Here is a 19,741-nt window from a genome sequence, read left to right as displayed (position 1 = left end):
CACCAGTAACTTCACAAGTCATGTGCCTGGTAAATGAAAGAGTCAAAATTAGCACTTAGATTCTCAAACTCCTATTTAATATTGCTTCTGTGTTCCAGCCAATAACAACAGAATCAGCTGTAAAGCTTTTCTTGACCTTGTTTTAAAGATGTTATTTATTTATTCTAGAGAGATAAAGAGACAGAGAGAGCATGAGTGGGAAGGGCAGAGGGAGAGGGAGAGAGAGAATCGCAAGCTGATTCCATGCGGAGTGGGGAGCCTGAGGCAGGGCTGCATCCCAGCACCCTGAGATCATGACCTGAGACGAAACCAAGAGTCAGATACCCAACCAGCGTCACCGACCAGGTGCCCCTCATCTGTAAAGTTTTTCCAAAATTCCCAGCCAGACCCCACCTCAGTTTCGCTCTGTCAAAATCTCTAGGAATGAGACTTGGGCATGTCCATTCTTCAGAAGTTCTAACATGTAACAAGGTGAATGTCCCCTCTAGATTGTACATTGTAAAGCTTATGATCTTTCCATGATGGGAGCTCTATTAAATTCAAATACCATGTTCAACATTAACTAATATACTTATAAAGCCATGCGTTTTTTTTTTTTTTTTTTTTTACCCTTCTACTCATATGTTGTTTTTGTTTTTTTTGTTTTATCAATTGTGCTGGAAAATTTATACTAGCCTTCTGGGGCAGTGGATACTCTTCTTTATGTATAGAGCACTGTCAAAATGCAGTAAGTGAGCAATACATACCCATTATTAACATAAAGTGTCAATACCATATGCAATGGCATGCTGGAGAATTCTGAATTTTATATCAGGCCCCCAAATTTTAAGAGTTTCAGGCTTCAGTGTCCCAGAGTTACCTGTGTCTTATAGCTAGCAGAAGAAACACTACCTGATGTCCTAGCTATGTGCCAAAGAAGTTATTCAAAGCAAACCTCACCAATTCATAGAAATTGGGTACAGAAGATAGTTAAAATTGGGAACAATATGAAATGCATGCAGCTTTAGTATTTTTAAGGATATGTAAAAACAAATAGAATATTAATAATAAAACCCTCAAGGTGGCTAAAAGTCCACGTACTTAAGATGAAACTTGCTTAGAGACATAGGTTGCAGTGATCTGCAGAAAAGTTTATAAAATATTCACATGCAAATGAATGCTTCCCATGGTGCTTCAAAATAGTTCAATCCGCTAAATTGCTTAAAAAATTACCCTGATATGGTGAGCGCTGTGAATTGTGCAAGACTGTTGAATCACAGATCTGTACCTCTGAAACAAATAATGCAATATATGTTAAGAAAAAAAAGAAGAAGAAGAAGAAGATAGCAGGAGGGGAAGGATGAAGGGGGGAAATCAGAGGGGGAGACAAACCATGAGAGACGCTGGACTCTGAGAAACAAACTGAGGGTTCTAGAGGGGAGGGGGGTGGGGGGATGGGTTAGCCCAGTGATGGGTATTAAAGAGGGCACGTTCTGCATGGAGCACTGGGTGTTATACGCAAACAATGAATCATGGAACACTGCATCGAAAACTAATGATGTAATGTATGGTAATTAACATAACAATAAAAATTTTTTAAAAAATACCCTGAAATTACCCTTTTATCTTAAAAGAAGAACTTCAAACAATTTCTACAAGCAATATTATAAATTCTAAATTAGTGAAGTCCACTTGATTGAGGTTGCTTTCTACAGCAAAATCTTTTTGTAAACACAAAGGTCTGGGACCATAGATGGGCTGGCCTACCACTAGCCATAATGACATAAAGTGTGTGCCTTTTAGCAAGCATTTAAATCAGGGGCAAGTCGTTGCCTTTGTATGTGGGCTTCACATCTGTTTATCGAAATGTGTATTATCCATAAAGTGTACTTTACTCTTCTCTACCGTCATTCCTTTTTTCAGAGTATCCCACACTATTACTCATCTATAAAAAGCTAACTTTAAATCTTAGGGCATATGACCAATCTTAGTAATTTTCCAAACAAAAAAGTGTGATTTGGCAATCAGGGAATTTATTTAGTAATGTCTCAACAGTCCAACTGTATGTAGCATTCTGCAGCAAACATTTGTTTTGCTGGCAAGCGCTTTCAAGCAGAAGCTTTTATTTTGGGAACTGCAGGGAGGTAATATTTGATTTTAGAGAGTTAAGATGGCCCAAGAATTTTTCAAATGTCTCCTCAGGTCAGTTAATATTTATTTTGGCCACTAAAAACAAAACAAAACCAAACAAAAAGAAAATTCTTGAGCTGTTTTGGGGGTGTGTTTCCAATTCAAAATTAGTATAGAAAGTTATTTGGTAAATAGATTCTGAACAAGTTTTAACACATTTTGTGTTTTATATATATATCTCCATATATATATCTCCATATATATGTATATGGAGAAATAGAGAGAGAAGGAAAGAAAAAGAGCAAGGAACAAAAAGTCCACATTTCTAGAACAAAACCTAGTTTTGGCTTAGTTCCCGCCACACCCCTGCCCTCTCCTCTCTGTGTATCTGGAATCCTCCCACCTTTCAGAAGAAGACTCTTACCACTTTCTCTGCAGACTTCCACTCTCCTCCAGCACATTGTTTCCCTCAGCTGGAAGCCAGCCTTCTTCCATGTCCTTCATGTCTCCCTAAGTCACATGCTGCCTTGTGACATTACTTGTCCTGTTGGCTTTGTTTTCACGCACCCGTGTTTACCTCGTGTTCCCCCCTGGGTGTTCGCTTTAGCTGGTGCAGGGATTGTTCTTTACAGCTCTGTTCCCTTTCATGAGAACACCAACAGTGACTGGTACCAAAGAGCATTTCAACAAACTTTTGCCAACTAGGAAGTCATACCCATGCTGGTGAATTCAAAGGTGGCAAGGTCAAGGACTGTATTCCCTGTGATCAAGTACAACTAGGAAGGGGTCCACTTCCATACATCTCTCTTCAAAATTCACAGAAAAACGTTCTCGCCTTTGCTCCATGCATCATTTTTCTTCACCGCTACTTTGCTTTTCATTTTCCATTAAAAGTCCAAGAACCATGTGACAAGAAGACATTCTTCAGAGGAGTGAAGGAAAACATCTGCGTGGACAGACCAGGACCTTTCACGCTGGCAGGAGCTAGAAAGTTCACGAACACTCATCAGATTGCGTACAAAGCCTGCCACAAGCCCAATAACTTGGTAGACAGGCTGGACACTGAAGCCGAGTTCTAGAAACTTGTTTCATTAAGCAGAATCCTCTCCCCTGGCCACAGCCCACATCTTCCCCACCACACTCCTGTTGCATTCTGCAGCCAAACATTGACGGACAGGAGCAGAAGTGAGGTATTTTAGGTAGCTACTTTGCAGTGATTTCCTGGGAACTCGGTTCAGACTCCTTCTCTGAGACAAAATGAGCTTGTCAACGTCACCTGGCCTGCTACCTAGCAGTATTTATAACAGCAGGTTTTAAAACAGGTTCTGTAAGCTAAACTATGTATCCCATTTCCACCGTCATCTTTGTCCTTTGATAATGAATGGATTATTCTTCCAATGACTTCACTTTCACTGATTCTGAAAGACCAGAGAGCATGGAAAGATATTTGAAGATAAATTGGAAACTTGTGCAGCTGCCCACGCTTCTGGGCAAAACCCACGGGAGCAGTAGAACCTCAGTTCTGCAGACTGTGGTCTTTAGCGCCTTCATTAGCATTTTGCAGGTGATCAGGTACCCTCATGTCGTCACCACCAGCACAGAGCTGCTTTGATAAGAAACCTGTCCCCTTGGTGACATTAACCTTTACACTCCCTCGAAGGGAGCCACTCCCTGCCACACTCTCGCTTGCCTGGAAGCTACTTTGGGCTCCACACTGATGTTAAACCCTGTAGTGAGTTTCCATTCTCAGGAGCTGTCAAGAAAGACCTTCTTGAAACTCTATCGCTATGGTGGCCCCCATTAATCCAGAGCCTACCCCAAGGCGGCCCCAGAGTTAGGTCTCTCCCTTCAATGAAATCCTCATAACAAACAGATGAAGACGCTGAGGTTCACATGACGTAAAGGTCCTGTCTGATGTCATCTGTCTACTAAATGGAACATTCTAGATCCAGACTTGACCACCCAATTCAAAAGCCCGGCCTCTTTCCACTGAGCTCCACCTCTTATGAAAGTTGTATTTGGTGGTTTGTTTTGTTTTGCGAGACACATTTATTTTGTACATTTTGTTCTTGTTATCATATAGTTTAAGAAAAGAGAACCTGATTTTCTAAAGTGCAGTGCAAGTATTTTATTATAACAGTCACTTAATTCAAGGTAATGCCGATAGACATGCTACCTTTTATCTAGCTTTAAACTGAAATAAAACTGCACATTAAAAATGCATTTTACCAATTTTCCACAATGAACATGTATTGATTTTTTACATCAGAGAAGAGAAGGCATTGCTTTAAAATATCATATTTGGATTCAGTAAATATGTAAAAAATATCAGTGACATTCTCGGTGCTGGGCTGATCATGTGTATATATTTAATCTAGTTTATTTTATTTTATTTTATTTTATTTTTTTTAAAGATTTTATTTATTTATTTGAGAGAGAGAGAGAGAGAAAGCACATGAGAGGGGGGGAGGGTCAGAGGGAGAAGCAGACTCCCCGCTGAGCAGGGAGCCCGATGCGGGACTCGATCCCGGGACTCCAGGATCATGACCTGAGCCGAAGGCAGTCGCCCAACCAACTGAGCCACCCAGGTGCCCCTAATCTAGTTTATTTTAAACTGCAACTCCGAAGTGGATGGCATTTGCCTGTATTTATTTATTTATTTATTTACTTATTTACTTACTTATTTATTTATTTATGAAGAGTCCGTGGCAAGGAATGTGTGTGGTGCTAGGACTTTAGGCAGCCCCCCTCTTGGGGCACCTCCCTACACTGTTTCGCAGGCCTGCGTGTGCACAGGAATGACCTGAGAATCTTGCTAAATCATAGATTCTGATTCAGTATACCTGGACCAAACCTGAGAATTTGTGTCTCTGCTAAGTTCCCAGGCAATGCTGCTGGCCTCAACTTTGGTAGCAACGTGCTCTTGCTAAAGCATATTTTCCAGAAATTTAAGAATCTCTTACTCCTTATTTTTGTGGCAGTACATTCTGATCCTCTAAAATATTCTCTATATTTCAAGGAGCAACCCATTTTATTAATTAAGCAATTGAGATTCCTACAGTCAAAGTGAGTTCTTACAGAGCTGTTATGAGAATTAATTGAGTTAATGCAAAAAAAAAGAGATGTCTTGGAACTATTGCTGACACATAGGAAGAATTTATTACTGACATTATGGTGAACTAGACACAATGGACCTAAGTTAGTGACATCAACACTGCCTGAGTTGCAGAGAATGACGGAGTATAAACCTTGGAAAGAACTTAATATTTTATTGGCAAATGAGTCCACGGGCATCAGTGGTGTCATGTGGCTTCCCAGACACACAAGCAAACTTAGGTTCCATTAAAAAAAAAAAAAGCCAAAAAAATATCACTCTGGACATTGGTCAGGATCCAATTTGGGGCTACACTTGGAGAAGGATAGAGTCAAACCTGTGCTTTTTCAGAGAGAAGTAACCATTTTGGCGAGGGGAAATAATTCATGTATTCCACTAATATTAGCTGAGCCCCAGACTGAAGTCACATCAAACACTGTCTAAATTGTTGGGGCACAAAAATAAGTAAGCATACCCCTTAACTTCCAGGATCTTGGTACGATCATTGAAGGACCTGAAATAGTTAATGTGGAGACGTCTTCAGAGAAGAATGAAGACAGCCCTGACCGGTGCCTTGAGTTGGACAAGCAGGAATGACAAACATGTGAAGCTTGTTCTCTGTGGCCCCATGTGGTTGATCTTTAGCTTATCATATTTATCTTCCAAATAATATAAGGAAAATTTATTGTCACTATTACAGTTAGTTGAGTTATAGACCTAATAAACACCCATTGGAATAAATTCAGTCGATACGGAAGAGTCTAAAACACACTGTGACAATAGGTGTTGACAGTTTTGATTTGTTTGATTCACAGTGTTGATACTTTCATATTTTAAGGAAAAATTTTAGTAGGTTATTCAGCAATGACTTTTTGAAACAGCATGTTCTCTCTCATTGAGAATCATCAGAGAGTGGTCACCTTGCAAAGAGATAACGCTTTGGGTGTTGGAAATAAACACGCTGTAAGGATTGTCCTAGCTCTGAGATTCCTAATACACACTTTTTTATTAGAACTAACAGTGAGAGGCAATTCTATAGATCCCAAAGCTAAGCAAATATACCAAAGCATTGTCCACAGGTACTCAAAAGGGAACGGCAGTGGTTGGCAAGGTCATTGGAGTAGCTGGGCACTGCGCTTTTGAAGATGAAGAATACCAAAAAGTATAGTGATTCTCAACCACTGAAGCCCTAAATTTGAAAATCTGTTTGTGGGTACTATCTCCATTGTCATCATTAGTTCTGAATGAAAGCAGAAATTAGAACTATTTGGAATTGTGTTTTAAAGTAGAAAAATTTCTATCAGGGTTATCACCAATAGTTCTTGAATAAGGTGTGAAATAATGATGTTTCATTCTTGTATGTTTTGCTATACTCTTTAAACCCTTCTATGAGTACTAGCAAAGAGGGGACAACAAATATAGATTTTAATCTCCCAAAACATTATGGATAAAATGTATTCTTACTCTTAATAATTAAGAGCCAAGTGCTTCATTATAGAGACATTTTGCATTGATTTTTTTAAAGTTTTGAATAAATATGATCATGTACCTAAGGGGACAAGTTAGTTTAGAAATGATTGTTAAGGGTTGCTTCTTTTCAATTAAAAAAAGAACAAAGAAGTGGAAATAAGTGATTACCCCCACGGTCGTGTTCATTAGTATTAAACAGCCTTAATAAGAATGTGTACTAAAAACGTCTCCTTCCTAATGCTTGTGAAGTCAATACCTTGAATTGTATCCAAAGACTTTTTAAGTAATACAAAACTACTTAGTATTCACAGCATGGTCTTCTGTTTCCACAAGGACAACGTCGGCGTAAGTCCACAAGGTAGAACATCTTGCAGATGCTCACAGTGCAATTCTCTGGAAGCTATAGTCCTACCTCACCAAACACTAAACCCTGAACTCTATACAATTTGGTGAAAGACAGACACTTGGATCTTATTCACTCCAACCGCTTTTAAGAATTAAGCATTCAAAAATACATTATGGGCTAAACGTAATTTTCCCCTTGTATTATAGAATTATGAAAAAAATCAAGGGTTTTTGCTTGTTTTTAGGAGTGCCAATTTTGTTATATGCGCAACAACACTTGGTATGTATGTCTTTTCACTGTGTCCGTTCACGTGAGTGTGTCTTAGTACTACTTGGCAGGTCTCACTTACATTTCCCTTATAACTAAGGATGTAGGAGCCTTCCATAGGCTTTTGGATGTTGGTGTATCTTCTTTTATGAAGTGTCTATTTAAGACTCATGCCCATTTATGTTGAACTTTTTTCCCCCTTAATATTGAGTTGTACAAATTCCTTATGTAATCTAGATAGAAACTCCTTCCCAACTACATACATTGAGAAGGCTTTCTCCCGGTCAGGGCATGTCTTTTAGTTTTAACCATGTCATTTAAGGAGTAGAAGTTTTTAACTTTGAGGAAGATAAATTTATACGTTTTAATGCTTTCTACTTTTTTGGCCTGTCTAAGAATTCTCTGCCTACTTCCAAGCTGTAGATGTTTCTTGGTTTTCTACTAGACTCTATAATTTTAATGCTGAACATACACACATACACCTATGGAAGACTTTCACAATTAAATGAGCTCAGATCTAATAATCTGTTGTTTATCTATTATGGTCTGTTCGGCTAAGCTTGCAGTTCATTCACAAAACTACTCCAAACATTATGATGACAACATTGGCCTCTTCTCTTACCTCAGACTCGTCAGTAGAAGCTACATAACAAAGTACCAAGACTGGGCACCTGAAACAACAGAAGTGACTTTTCTCACAATTCTGGAGGCTGGAAGTCTAAGACCAAACGGTCAAAAGAGCTGCTTTCCCCTGACACCTCTCTCCTTGGCTTACAGACACCTGCCTTCTCATTGGGGTCTCCCTGTGTGTGTGTGCACACCCTGGGTCTCTCCCTCTTCTTATAAAAGTACCAGTCCCATTAGATTAGGACCCACTCTTCTGACCTCACTTAACCTTATTTACCTTCTTAAAGGTTCTCTCTCTAAATACAGTCACCTTGGGGGTTAGGACTTCAATACACGAATTTGGACGGAGGCAAAATTGAGTCCATAACAACCACTCAAAATATTTTAATGCCATTCAGAGAGTACGTTCGTGGGCAATAAAAAAATTAACAGGAAAGTGTCCAATAATCACAGCTCCATTTCATGTCATGGAGTGTAAGTTGTATCCTACTTTCAGAAATATTAAGATGGGGCAGGGAGAGTGTATTTTTGAATCAATGATGAACCACAGTCTGATACAAGTGTTTTCCAGATTTGGGGTTCATATAGACCCACAAATCAAAAACAAAGCAAAACATTTCAATACCACCAGTTCACATGGGTATTGAAGCATTACAAGATAAGGAAAGCCATTTTAAAAGTAAACAGCAGTTCCTCCAACTGAGGAGCACATACACAGATACGAATGTGGGATTATGGACCAGTGCCAGCTGAGAGAACAGAATTTGGGGATCCCTGCTCTAGTAAACGGTGAAGACCTGAATTTGAGGTCCAAGGGCACTAGAGAGAAGAGGAAAATTTTTAAAAAAGTACCCACTGCAATAAAACAGACCCAATCTTTCGACTTTTGTATGAACTGTATTTGCTTTGGGTGAGGACGGAGTTAGAGGGGTCAACCACTTCTAACTCCCTGTCGGTTACCTGATCGTAGGCCACTGTAACAAGGAAGCAAGACCTGTAGCAGCCAAAGGTAGAAGTTAAGGTTCTGCTGTGATGCAGCCCAGTAGGGAGAATACTTAGGCAGCTCCAAGATTCAGCACTGAGAGTAGATTCCAGGCAAGGCTGGGAGGCTGGGCTAGGAACAGGTGTATCTGTAAGAAGAAAGCAAGCGTCAGTGGTGGAGGGGAAGAGGAGATGTAACCCCAGGTCACCCGGGGGAGGGGGAGACGCTGTCATAAGTAATGCTTCATGTAGTTTTGCACACAATAATGCCACCAATTACATATTTCTATATAACTTTATGCATAGAGTGCTGGTTCTATCTTATAAATTATAAGGACTGCAGGTGAAGCAGAAACCTGCCAAGCAAGACTATACCATGCAACTCTTTGCTTGGAAGAATTCATAAAGCTGCTCAGATGGAAGGACTTCACCTATAAGAGAATGTGTTGTCCGAACTGATTCTTATTGTAGAAAATTGAATCTACATTCATTAATTTGGTTCATTTCTGGAAATGACTGTCTCAGAGTCTTCCAGGCTCGGAGACTGCTTGCCCTCACCATTCCTGAGCGCTGGGAGCTTGGCAGAGGTGCCAAGGTGGTCCCAAGGTCACACCTTGGAACGGGAACGCCTGGCCCAGCCCCGAGCCTGCAGACCCTTCTCCCAGGCACTGACCACTCTCTGTTCACTGTAACAGAATTAGAAGACATGTAAGACGTAGAGGTTATAATAGCTAACAAGCAGATGTACTTGTGAGGATGAAAGGTGCTAGATATTTGACATACACGATGTACCCACAAATATTAAATATGAATAAAATATTAAAATAGGTAAGACATCCTCCGTTATAATTATTTACCTTAGCAACTTTGAATCGTTTATCTTAGCGACCCAGTGACCCCTGTAGTGTGAATATAGCCATTTTTCTAATGAGGAAATGAAGCAGCTCGTCCGGAATCACAGGGGTCACAAGGTGGTAGAGGCTGATGTTCCGTGCTTGGGTCCTTCCTCCCACAGTCCCCTGGGCCAGGACAAGGAACACTTTGGGAAAGGGAATGAGCGATCACAGAGGGCCGGAGGTCCCTGAACTTCGCGTGGTGTCAGAAGTTCGGTGTGACTTGCTGGATAACCGTGCATGGGGATGGGCAGCAGCTGCATTTTAAGGTCTGGGAGCTGGAGAGTCAGCAAGCTTATCCAACGTGCCATGGACGCCAGAGAGTTCCGAGTGGCTGAGAAAGATGTGAATTCAGGTGTGTCTACTTCTAAAGATGACACTCGTCCTATAAGACAGAAACAGAATAAAGTCGAGATGGGACAGGCTCAGGGGAGGGTTCAGGCAAAGGGTCGGAGCTTGGCTGGAAAAAAAATGTGGCTGGCTTTGCTTCACTAAGAGGCTTCTGGATAACCCCGACTGGCCCCGAGTCCTGGCGTCATGGACCCTCCCCTGAATGCGGCCTGACACGGACAAGGTCTTGAGCAGAAACGAGCAGCTCTCTAGCTTCCCAGGCATCGCCCATAACAAAGTACCAACTGTCTTTGAGTGAGATAGTCCACAACATCCCACTTATAAAATGCAGACAAAGTGCCCTCCCATCAGGCTCCAGTTGCAAAGCCATGACATGGACCATATTTTGTGAATGCAAGACTAGAGGAAAAAAGAAAATATGTCATGGGCCAGAGAGAGAATTCTTGCCTGTGAGATGTGGGTGAGTGGGTTGGCTTCCCAGGAGCGGCCGTGCCCAGGAGATGAGCCAGAAAGCAGCACAGGCCGTGGCCGCAGAGGGAACTGTCCCGGGATTCTCGCTCTCACAGCTGTGCAGGGACTGAGCGGATGCGTGTGTGACACGTGGGGGCAGCGTGGGGGGCGTGTCACAGGCTCCCTTTTTAGCAGATCTGACAAGAAGCAACTCTCAGTATGATGGGTCAAACTCCTCACTTCATGGGCTGGGCAAAGGGGGTTTCTTAGGCACCCTGCTCCCCCCGGTGTATCTTCCGCTCGGTCGGATGAAATGGATCTCATCTGAGAGATGATGAAACGTTTCGGTCCAGATGAGCAGACAGCCCCCGAGGGAGAGGTTACAAACCCGAGAGGAGTCCACGGAAGCAAAGATTGGTTTCACGGCACAGAACCTCGAACCCAGCATCGCTTTGCTCTGTTTGACAACCTGAAAAAACTCTGGAAGTCTGACACTGTCTGTCTTACTAAGGTTTGTGAATGGGTAGATGAAGAAGCAAACGGATCGTCCCACTTTCCCTCTATAAGGTGAAAGACGGTGCGTGTGTGTAAGGACGGGTGGGCTTCAGGGAGGAGGAGACATGATCCATGAGCACTGAGCAGTGCCAAGGCTCCGGGCTTCCCTTCCCTTACCCTGGACATGCACTGCCCCGCCCGGCTCGTCTCTCGGCCTAGAGCAGAATGAAGCAAAGGGAGTCATAGCGACGCGTTCTCTGCTATCCCTTCAGTGGCTAAGGATGCTCGCCTCTCTAGTGAGGGAGGGGAAAGGAGATACAGAAGAACAAAAGGATGGGAGAAGGGAGGGTGTGCAAAGGGGAGACAAGCTGAGAGATTCTTGTCCTCAGCAGCCACCGTGCCCACGTTGCCCTCTTTCCCTGAAAGCCGGGAGACCTCCCACGGCGAGTCTGTTCCAGGGCAAGACGCCCCCAGGGGCGGCCACACCCGGGGATTTTCCAGGGATCACGAGCAATTAGAGGATACGTATTTCTGCACTTGCAGCAGGTGGCTCCGAGGGCAATCCCGGAGCTCAGGAACGCAGTGCACCCCTCCTGGGGCGAAGCGTCAGAGCCTGCGGACCCTTGGTGGGTCCCCCCACACTCCCGTGGCCTTGGGAGCTGCAGGGTGTTGCTGGGTGTGGGCACAGATGCCTCCCAGTGTGACCCGGCCGGAGGGCTCAGGAATGAGTGTCCTGCCGTACTGATCCCTGCCGCGCCCTCACCTTCTCCCCACTTGGGCTGGACGAGCAGCCTCGATGGCCAGTAGTTCAGGCGGCCTGACACTCCCGTCTGAGCCTCAAGCAGAGCAGGCGTGGAGAGCTCCGCGTGTCCGTGCTGCCCTGCTTGTCACCACATGCAGACGCCTCTGTCCCCATCACGTCCCGCCCTGCACAGGGAGAGGACCAGGGGTCTCTCCGGCCCCAGACGGCCTGGCCCTCCCCGGACATCCACACCTCCCCGCCGCGCAGGGAAGGCCTCATGGAGAAATGGCTCTCGGGATGTGTCCCTGTCGCTGTCTACACCTGCTGGTCAACCAGCGCAGCGCACTCACGACCACAAAGGGCCGGGCTGCCTCAGTTTCCCAGAATGGGCAACACTGGCTCCTGCAGAGTCAACAGCCTTGGCGCTGAGAGATGGTGGCGCCAGGTCCCACCCTCAACTAGGAACGGCCGAAAATGGAATCAGAACTCACTCTTGTGTTTCAGGAGGTGAGCGCCGGGCTTCACAGGTAGCCTTCCGGGCCCGTTCCTCACACGCTGTCCACAGACCAAGCACACGTTGCAGATGTCTGTTTTCGGGAGCCTGAGCTGATGTGTTGGGCTGACAGTGACTTCAGTTTCAGGACTTCCTGCACGTGCACCCAGTTTGTCCAGGAATCCAGGGTCACTGGGAAGGTGGCGAGTGTGAGGGTCCCAGAAAAGCTCTTGCAAGTGTCCATGTGGGGTGCTTGTATCTCAAGAATCCTTGTTGGAATTGTCTGCTTTGAGCAGATCTCCAAGGAACCTCTCCCCCGCGTTTAGGCACAGAGAGAGGGAGGCCTTGCCCCGTGGGATTTCCCCACCTGTGCTCCTGCTCGGCTGTTCCAGAGGCATCACAAGTAGCCAAAGAATGGGGGGAAGGGGGGCGCCTGGGTGGCTCAGTCGTTAAGCGTCTGCCTTCGGCTCAGGTCATGATCTCAGGGTCCTGGGATCAAGCCCCGTATCGGGCTCCCTGTTCGGCGGGAAGCCTGCTTCTCCCTCTCCCACTCCCCCTGCTTGTGTTCCCTCTCTCGCTGTGTCTTTCTGTCAAATAAATAAAATATTTAAAAAAAAAAAGAATGGGGCAAAGGGGAAGGAGATCGCCATGAAGCCCGATGCTGAGGAGCAAGAAGAGAAGCTGGGGAGACTGGTTGTATGACTAGCTTTAATAAAATGGCAATTCATCTAGAAAGATGCGTGCACAGTGAAATTGGCATTCTACCTCCACCACATCAACCCGCTGCCTGACTTTGGGGTGCTGGTTCCACTGTCTGGACCCTCGTGTCTCTGTGTGGAAGAGGAGGGGCAGGTGGGGCTCAATGACAGGGACGACGGTGCACCCCAGCTTGCCCGCCGCCGGCTCGTCTCCGTGGGCTCCTCCAGGGCTGGACAGGCTGTTGGGATGTGCCTCCCCCCCACCATCCCCCCACGACAGACTTCAGGACTCCTAGGGCAGCCGCCGGAAGAACACACACCCGTCAGATTCCAGCTATTTCCATGCTCTGCTGCCACCCACCCAGCGTTGGCCGGGCAGCGAGGGACACGTCTGCAGCTGTCCCGGGGAGGTTGTGGAGTGGGGCCAGCAGCCACACCGGCCAGAGCCCAGAGATGGACCGCCGCCCCGAGACCCAGCCAAGCGGCCTCACGCATCTTCAGTGGGAGTCCCTTTCCATGAGCCTGAGCTTTGCAGGGGGCCTGGGCACGCAGGACGGCTCTGGCTCCCGTGGTGCCCGAGAACCTGTCCCAGTGTGGCTGGCCACCAACACTAACTGCCTCATCACCTTCGGATTCTTCCCCGGTGCTGGGCTGCCGCGTGGGGCCACTGCAGAAAATGCTAGAGATGAAGGAGAAATCAGTGATGGGAAGTGCACGAAGCCGGGTACTTTCCACCTCAATTTCTACGTCTTGAATGAACCAAAGCAGTTTGACCTGTCGGGTGGCTTGAGTTCCCGAGCCTGGGAAAGCATGGGAAGCAGGAATGGGATTCATTGTGGCCCTGTTCTCCTTCTCTTCTCTCCACGGCTGGCCCCCCTGTCTTCTACACGAGTGTCGTCTCTCCATTGTCTCAGGCGACCGGGGCCCCTCTCTCTGCTGCTGGCCCCAGCAGGCTCCACAGGAGCGGCAGGCTGCGGGCTCTTCCCATTTCACCCACATCAGCCATTTGCATGAGGTCCCTACGGCGGCCACGACAAAGGGCCGCAACGCAGATGCCCCAAAACAACAGAGAGTTACTGTCTCACGGTTTTGGAAGCAAAAGTCCAAAATCAAGTTGTCAGCAGGGTGGTGCTCCCTCCTACGGCTCTCAGCACTCTTCGGGGCGAGGTGAGCAGGGCCGCATCCCCGCACTCACGTGGCATGCCTCATGTGGTCTTCCCTCTGTGCACATCTACCTCTGTGTCTAAATGTCCCTGTTTGATGAGAGTGACAGTCCTATCAGGGGAGGGCCACCCTAGGGACCTCATTTTAAGGATGACCTGTTTCCAAATAAGCTCACGTCCCGAGGTACTGGGGGTTAGGACTTCAACATATCCTTCTAAAGGGAGTGAATTCAGTCCCTAACACTATTGGACACACACGTTACACAAATGTTTCCCCAACCCTGTAAGTTCTACATCCCTGTCCCCACTGGCACCAGGGGAAGCCAAGCCTCGGGAAGGTCAACGAGTGCATTGAGGTCCTTGACATCGGGGAAGGAGGGCATTGAGCCAGATCATTCTGACCTGGTGTGCATCTACTCTGCCCCTTTCCCACAGGAGAAAGTCTGTGACATCCCTGTGATTCTTCAAGATTCAATTCCAATGCCACCTTCTCTGGAGACAGCCCCAAATTCTGTAATTAACCACTGGTTTGTCCATCTGAGCAAAACATTTTCCCACTTAGCTACATTTAGTCCTATAGACTCTTCTATGTGCTCATTATTGGCTCACATGTTTGTTTGTTTTTTTGTTTGTTTGTTTGTTTGCTTACCTTCAAGAATGATGTACCTTAGAGCAGAGTGCAAGCCTGCGTATCTCTAGGCACCTGTCTGCACAAAAGCTTAGCCCGAGTGCCAGAGCCACTGTGTTACACTCAGTGTGTGTCTGTTTCACTTGCCCATTAGAGAAAACAACCTACATTTTTTTCCATTAAGCAAAGTTCAAGGAAGTATGTATTTTCCTAGGTGCAATAATGTTTTATTTCTGAAATCAATTTGATTTCTTCCCATTACTTCTATGGAAACACAATAGTTTTGGTGAGGAAAAAAAAATGTAGCATCTATTAAGATAATGAGTGGAATGATATCAGCAATGTAAATTCTTCTCCCTAGACTCCTTGTCAATAATGGGTTCTAGCCTCCACCCAAAATAGGAACAGGATCTGTGCTTAAATTTGGTGGCTCCGGAATATAACTATTTAAATTTAGCCAGTATGACTTCCTTTAAGGACGAAATTTTATTGTACCTAGAGGGAACTGTTCACCTAACAAACATGTATGTGTCTCACACTCCGTATAGATATTGTGGAGGCTGAGATAAATGCCGGATGAGCCATGGTTTGGACTGTTGAGGTGTGGTGATCCAGAAGCGATGACACACATGAGGACAGTGTCATGGGAAGAAAGCGTGTGCTAGGTGTACACAGACAGGTGCAAGCAGGAGCACACAGAGCTCAGAATCTCCACCTAGCTGCAGAGCAGAGATCGGGTGCTGGGGAGGTTAATGCAGCTGGAGTTATGGAACAGAAATGTTGCAGAGGAGACAGCTACACAGAAAAAGAGGCCTGGAGACCTACACAGTCCCCTGGAGTCTCTGGTCGAGTCCAGACCTGTGTGTGCATGACAGGAAACCCCCTGGGGCTGGGAAGAGCAGCCAAAAAGTGGACAGCTCACACGACTTCTGGTGTCCCACCATCCAGAGCAGAAAGACAGGAGCATGAGGGGTATCCAGGAGAATCCCAGAGGGATAATTAGAACTCATCTAAAAGCTGCACCAGACCCACTCTGACAACTTATAAAAGCAAGCCTTGAAATGGTCCAATGGATGTGAAGTAACTTCTCTGGGTCACACACAAAAAAACCAGCACTCTGAAGAATACAACAAAATCCAAGAAACAATAATGTAAAACTCACTATGTCCAGCATCCAGTAAGAAATGATTAGAAATGTAAAGATGCAGGGAACTATGACTCATAACCAGGAGAAAAAGCAACCAGTAGGAAACCATCAGAAATGACCGAGATTATGGAATCAGAAGACAAGAACACTGATGTAGCAGAGATGTGATGGAACACTGCACAGCTAGGAAGTGCAGGAGGTGCTTCTAGAACCTGGGAAGTGGAGATGCAGAAGCCACATTTATAGTCCTTCTGTAACACTGACCATCTGGGATGTGGATGATGTCTAGCACCTTTCATGCCCAATCCTGTCAGTCCTGCTCAGAAGTTGTGCTGTAATTATTTTTGTCTTGGAACTGAGATGCTCTATTGTCTTGGCCATTAACTGTTGCAGTGGTAAGGACTGATATCAGTCCAGTGTGTGTGTGTGTGTGTGTGTGTGTGTGTGTGTGTGTGTGAGAAAAACCCAGAGGATGTTACCACTGCAACAAAAAACAAACAGATGAACAAACAACACCCAGCAAGCAAATAAAAAATTAAAAAAAAACAACAACAATGGAGTCTGTCTAGGTATGATTTTAGGGATCTTTTCTAAAATATAATAAACCTAATTAATCTACATATTAAGATCTTTATATTTTATTCTTATATATGAACTTTTCCTCCTCTGGTGTCTTTGATTTTTTGCTCAGCACTGGTTTTTCTAGATTAATTTGAATAACATCATCATTTTAAGATGAGATGTTTAGTCTCTTTTCGCCTTGCACAGTGTCTTCTTTATCTCCACTTACTTTTCTTCAGTTTTTCTTATTAATTCTGGAAGGACTTTAAAATTTATCATCAGATCATAGATTCTATTTTTATGTATCAACTCTTTTTTAGTGCATGCCATGAAGACTTTGGTTCTGCTGTTGATTTTTTCCTTTTTCTTTTCTCTTGCCTCATGCATTCAGTTTCCTTTTCATACTTGCATATGATCTTTATATCCATTAATCTATTAATTAATCCAACAAATATCTCCCCCCGTGTCTGCTGCGTGCCAGGTACTGTTCTAGGCACAGGGAGTGCAGCAAACAATAAGACAGAGACCCCCATCTTCCTGGAGCTGCTGTCCTCGTGCAGGGACAGATCTTCAACCAACCCATCAAACAAATGTATCATCATGAGATAGGACTTCATCATCAGTTAGTGATAATTACCTGGGGGAAAGACATCACTGAGAAGGAAGTAATGAGCGAGCCATGAGTTGCAGGCAGAGAGATCTTGAAGAGTAAAGGTCTTGGTGCAGATCGTATCTGGCTTGCTTGAGGAGCAGCAAGGCCAATGCTGTTGTAGAAGAAAGAAAACCATGGAAGAAGACAGCACAGGTGTAAGGGGATAGGGAAGATCAGGTGGGGTCTGGCAGGCTGTTGTGATTACATTGGCTTTTGTGTTGAGAACAGAGTGCAGGTGGGGAAGAGCCCTTCAGAGCAGTAATCCACGTGAAACGTGAAGGGGGCGTAGACCATGGAGGAAGAGTCGAGACGATGAGCAATTCTGAATATATCTTGAAGGTGTAGTCAGTGGGGTTTGCTAATGGATTGTTTATGAAGTAAGCAAAGAGAGGAGTAAAACATGAATTCCCACAATTTTTGGCTTCAATGTATGGAATAATGGAGTTTCTTATTGCCAGAGAGTGGGAAGCAGATGGAGCAGTGAGCAGGGGCTTATCCGGAGCTCTGTTGGTGGCAGTGAGGGCTTCCATATCCAGGAGACATCCAAGTGGATATTGTAAGTACATAGATGGAGGTGTGGGCAGATGAATATATGAGTCTGGGGTTATAGGATGGGGCCAGGACTGGAGAAATAGGTTTGGGTGAAATCAGTATGTAGATAACATTTAATGAACGAGATCACCAAGAGAATAGAGAAGAGGCCCAAACATTGAACCCTTGGGAATCCCAGAGTTCAAAAGTCAGGGAAATGAGGAGGTACCACCAAAGACTGAGAAGGGATGAGCAAGGAGAAAGAAATGCCAGCAGTCTGTGATGTCGGGAAGACAAAAAAGTGAGCCTCTGTGCTAAATGCCAAATGGATGAGGATGAGAACTGCTCAATGCTGTCTCTCTGTCTGTTTTATCCGTTTGTCCCTTTGTTCTCGATGAGGTATGTATTTTCCTCTGGGCTACTGGGGATGCCAAGCACGTTTCTCAAATTTTACCCATATTTTCTTCCTTTAAGTTTTAAGGTCATGTCCTTTATCCCTGGATTTTTTTTTTTTTAATCAAAAACACAAAGTTGCTCTTTCCCTTTGCTGACTCTGAGAGATTAGCTGTCGCTTAGCCTCTAACTAACCTCTCCTCGGTTGATGATCCACTCCTTTCTCAGATGTATAGCCACAGGACAAGTTACAGACACTATCTGGCCCAATTCCAAGTGTCTGGTAAGATTTCCCCTGGTCACTCCTGTTCTCTGGGGGCTCAATCTGTAACTCTCACTGCCTTGCTCCCCATCCAGGATGGCAAATGAGATTCAGTCTCTCTGGGTGACTCAGCTGCTTTGTCAGCACTGCCGGAAAGCATGCTGAGGAGAAACGGGGGCAGTGAGCCAAAGCCAGACCGAGCGGGCGGTTAGCAGCCCCGCTGCGGGCAAAGGGAGCGAGAGATGAATGCTCACCGCGCTGTGACCCAATGGGGTCCTTGAAGAAGTTCCATCTGCAGACACGCTGCCCCCGCGTTCTTCTTGTTCCCACCTCCCCATCGTGCACGTACCGCAAATTCAGTCACTGTCAGCATTCCCGTGAGTCCTCGGTGTTGTAGTCCTTCTGTGGACGCACAGCGGGGATCCTGAGGGGTGTGGGAAGAAAGAGTGTTCTGCTCCAAGCCCTTTCTGCTTGGTGAGTTTTCAGGGGGACACAGAGCTGGGTTCTCTGCCCCAGGAAGGGGATGGAGTCAGTTGGAGTACTTTCTTAAATGTAAGTACAGATTTTCTGTCTCCAGACATTGAGTATATACCAGTCAACAGATCTATTGATCTGCCCACTTCCACTGGCTTTCTGGTCTTGGAAAGTCCCACCATGATTTAACAATAGGGCACTGTCAGTCTTTGTTTTCAGGATGCTTGTGAGTTTTCTTCATGTTCCCTGTTCTAATGGAAATTATAGTCTTTCCCATCTTCCCACCCCTTCACATCTAACTGACCAACAACTCCGGTGTATTAGATGCACTAAGCACGTTCATTTACTTCCGTATCAGCTGCAGCTCTGCTGGTCACCACCGTATCCCCCATCATCCCTAACCCAAGCTCACAAAGTATCCGAATTGGCTTTCTTATTTCCTTTCTTTCCAGATCATCAATTTGTTTGCACATATGTCAGAGTGATCTTCTAAAAACAGAGAACATATAATAGCCACCCCCCCACTACCACATAGACACCTGCTTCGAATCTTAAACCTTCCCTTGTTTCCTGCCCCACATGGAATAAAATGCAAGTTCTTTAGCCTGGTGTACAAAACTCTCCTTATGGGTTCCTTACAAGCCTTCTGAATTCGGCAGCATGGCCCTCCTCCTCCAGGTCCCCTCACCTCCCACTCCAGGCGCACCGCCCCCTCCGGGCACTTGACAACATTACTAAGCTCATCTCCTCCTTGGGACACTTGCATTGGCTTTTGCTTTGCCTGGGACCTTATTCGTATTTTTGTATAATAGTTATTGTTATGGGATATTTCCCTGGTTTCTTTATAGTCCTACTTTCTGTCTCACCACTCTGATTTTTTTTTTCTTGTTGTTGTTTCAATAGCACATTTTGTG

General features: G+C 45.2%; 1 long non-coding RNA gene across 1 annotated transcript; it reads right to left on the bottom strand.

Annotated features, from left to right (window-relative positions):
- Positions 1–2,488: 2,488 nt before the first annotated feature.
- Positions 2,489–17,282, bottom strand: LOC118538243 (uncharacterized). The gene is made up of 5 exons (XR_004918522.2): positions 17,153–17,282; positions 9,752–10,172; positions 9,453–9,580; positions 8,874–9,043; positions 2,489–3,093 (listed from the first exon to the last, which is right to left on the bottom strand). It is a non-coding gene; the product is annotated as an uncharacterized LOC118538243 (long non-coding RNA).
- Positions 17,283–19,741: the final 2,459 nt, after the last annotated feature.

The sequence above is a fragment of the Halichoerus grypus genome, chromosome 10 (genome assembly GCF_964656455.1).
Source record: "Halichoerus grypus chromosome 10, mHalGry1.hap1.1, whole genome shotgun sequence".
NCBI lineage: Eukaryota > Metazoa > Chordata > Mammalia > Carnivora > Phocidae > Halichoerus > Halichoerus grypus.
The sequence above is the reverse complement of the archived record's forward strand: the minus strand, read 5'-3'. Positions and strand labels throughout refer to the sequence as shown.